Source organism: Myotis lucifugus, unplaced genomic scaffold (genome assembly GCF_000147115.1).
Source record: "Myotis lucifugus unplaced genomic scaffold, Myoluc2.0 scaffold_4249, whole genome shotgun sequence".
In the NCBI taxonomy this organism is placed as follows: Eukaryota; Metazoa; Chordata; class Mammalia; order Chiroptera; family Vespertilionidae; genus Myotis; species Myotis lucifugus.
The window spans coordinates 1-3,641 of NW_005875297.1; the positions used below are offsets into that span (position 1 = coordinate 1).

Consider the following 3,641-nt stretch of genomic DNA (forward strand, 5'->3'; position numbering starts at 1 on the left):
CATTTGGCCTGCTCAAGGCCCCTGCAAATGCATCAAGATCGCTCGAAGTCTACACATCCCATTTATACCGGTTCCGGGGGGGGGGGACGACGGGTATTATAATCTGAACTGCTCCAACAGGGGGCGGACGCATCTCACCTCGTCCTAGGATTAAAAGGAGCACTGGAATCCCCAGAAGTTTCATGGTGGAAGTGAAAGATCCTAACGTGAAAGGTGCAAAGCTCACCAACACTGGAACATATGCAATACCGACTATAGAGGCAGAAGCATACGCAATTGGGAAGAAAGAAAGGCCACCTTTCTTACCGGAGGAGCCCTCTTCGTCTTCTGAAAAGGACGACCCTATCCCAGACGAGTTGCTGTGTCCCATCTGCAAAGACATCGTGACTGATGCCGCTGTCATTCCCTGCTGTGCAAACAGCTACTGTGATGAGTGTATCAGAACAGCGCTCTTGGAATCAGAGGACCATACGTGCCCCACGTGTCATCAACATGATGTCTCTCCCGATGCTTTAATTGCCAATAAATTCTTGCGACAGGCTGTTATTAACTTCACCAATGGAACTGGTGGTTATGCAAAAAGACTGCGGAACCAGTTACCCCCACCACCACCCCGGATACCGCCTCCGAGACCTCTCATTCAGCGGAATCTACAGCCTCTGCTGAGATCTCCAATATCAAGACAACAAGATCCTCTGAGGATTCCAGTGACGTCTTCCTCAGGCCACACGGCTCCCTCTTTATCTTCCTTCACTTCTAATCAGTCTTCCTTAGCCCCTGCTGTGCCCGGAAATTCATCCACCCCAGTGCCTGTACCTGATATAACTGCAACGGTCTCCACATCAGTCCACTGGGAAAAGTCAGATGGGCCTCTCCGGGATTCCGAACATAAAACAGTGCCAGCCACAGCCCTTGCCTCAGAACATTCACAGGGAACCTCTTCCATAGCAATGACTGCCCTTGTGGAGGAGAAAGGTTACCCGGTGCCTGTGCTTGGAACCCCATCTCTGCTTGGACAGGCACCACCTGCTGGTTATAGCGTCCCTCCCCCCGGGTTCCCTCCAGCGCCAGCCAATTTGTTGACGCCTTGGGTATCATCAGGAGTGCAGACTGCTCATTCAAATACCATCCCAACAACACAAGCGCCACTTGGACCCGGGGAAGAATTCTACCGAGAGCAGCGACGGCTAAAAGGAGAGTCTACATATCCCTATGGTGGTTCCTCATACTCCAGAAGTCCTTCCACTCACTCTAAATCAAGATCTGGTTCAATGCGCTCACCTTCTTATTCTGGATCACCTAGCCGCTCACACTCTCGTTCCTATTCGCGATCACACCCATACCCCAGAAGGGGCAGAGGCAAGAGTCAAAATGACCGCCCAAGGTTTAGACCTCATGGATATCATCGGTCTAGGTCAAGGTCACCACTGTGTACGCGATGTTTTTCGAGAACAAGGTCCCCTCAAGCATTTAGGGGACAGTCTCCAAATAAACGGACTGTACCACAAGGGGAAACAGGACGTGCACATTTTAATAGATACAGTAAAGTTCCACCACCATATGACAGAAAAGCTTATTATGGGAGGAGTGTTGACTTTAGAGACCCATTTGAAAACGAGCATTACCGAGAGTGGGAGAGAAAATACAGAGAGTGGTATGAAAAATACGACAGAGGTTATGCTGCTGGAGCACAGCCTCGAGCGTCAGCAAATGGAGAGAACTGGCCTCCAGAGAGCTTCTCACCACTTCATATCAGGAATTCTCCCTTGACAAGGGGCCGCAGAGAAGTTGACTCTGGTGGACAAAGTCGTAGAAGTCGAAACATAGGTGGTAGCAACTCTCCAGAAAAGCTTCCAATGAGAGACAGCCACAATCGGAAGCATAGCACAAAGTCAAGAGAAGGAGAGCGACAGTGCTGCAGGAGACGGTAAAGGAAGCAAACATAAGGAACATCGAAGGCGGAAAGGAAGCGAACACCTTCTCAACACAGAGTTGTGAGAGCCTTATGGAAAATCAAGAGAACCTACAAGTCCCAGTGATGAGATGCCTCCTGGAAAGATATATTTCATGAAAACAGAAACAAGCAAACACACACACACACACACACACACACACACACACACACAAACAAACAAACAAAAACATCTTGGGTAACAGTATATATACCAGACAAAAAGGCTTTAAAACAAACGTTATAACAAAGACAAAACCATAACACCCTTCCACACATATTTAAATTTCTCTAAATCAACAACAGCAACTCTAGATTTCAAACAACGAGATGGAACAATATTTTGTTCACAAGGTCTTCTAAGTAAGAAGGCACAAAGTCCAAACAGTCATTGTATTTATGTCTGCAAAACAGTTATACAATTATTTTACTACTGAATTCAGCCATAGTTATATCTAGTAATTCCACTTCTAGATATTTATCCAAAGAAACCCATACACTAATTCAAAAAGACATTTACATCCATATGTTCTTTGAAATTCATTTTCTGCAAGTGGCTGCTGCTTGGCAGGTGTTCCTGTCTGTGAACTAACTCTCTCTCTCTCTCTCTCTCTCTCTCTCTCTCTCTCTCTCTCTCCACACACACACACACACACACTCTTTAGAGCTGGGACTCAAGTCTCTGAGAAGACGTTCCAGCTAGCTGGTGCAGATGATGTGTTTAAAAAACTTCAAAACAGATTTAACTGCTTCAAACAAACTTCTGCTGCCACATTGAAGAATCTTTGCTAGTGAGGAAACACCACTACAAGTGAACAGGAAGCAAACTGAATGGAGACTGTCCCTAATAACTCCTCTAAACTTGCATTTTCAACCTGAATTCTATTGGTAGAGCCTTCTAGGAAGCCAGGTAACAAAAGATAAGTATGGTTTGCAGAACCACAGCCTCAACATTGCAAAACAGAATCCAGAAGGGTGGATTTGAAGATGAGAAACAATCGCTTAATGACTAGAGTAGCTCAACTATTTGCCTCTTCATACACCATAACACCCTTTAACACATATTTAAATTTCTGTAAATCAATAATAGCAACTCTAGGTTTCAAACAACAAGATGGAACAATATTTTGTTCACAGCATCTTCTAAGTAAGAAGGCACAAATTCCAAACAGTCATTGTATTTATGTCTGGCAAACAGTCATACTATTATTTTAGTACTGAATTCAGCCATGGTTCCATTGCTACCTCTCTTCAGCTGTGAAATGAGTTCCTTGGTCAGAAACAATTTTGTAAAGCATATCCCGACAGTGACTATGGCATTCCATGAATACATGGATGGCAATGGTGGTAGGAGCTTCATGAGCAAGTCCATATCCAAAATGCATGTCCACTCCAGGAAGGAGATTAGGAAACAAGTGCCATACATTCCAGTCTTTGCCATTATCATACCCACTCCCCCCTCATTTTCTTTTCCCTCCCCTCACACCTTTCCCACAAGCAAGTGCTTGTGTAATACTCAGAACCAACCTCAGGGCAATATGCCATGCCCACCCCTCACCCATATTGGAAATTATTATACATTTTTTAAATTATTTTATGCTTTCATTAAATTTTCAAATTTTAATAATAAAAATGTTTAATCTTTATAATAGTAAAATGTAAATTTTATTTTTATAATATAAATGAATGT

General features: G+C 44.2%; 1 pseudogene; it reads left to right on the forward strand.

Moving 5' to 3' along the window:
- Positions 1-120: 120 nt before the first annotated feature.
- LOC102433973 lies at positions 121-2,083 on the forward strand (annotated as a pseudogene).
- Positions 2,084-3,641: the final 1,558 nt, after the last annotated feature.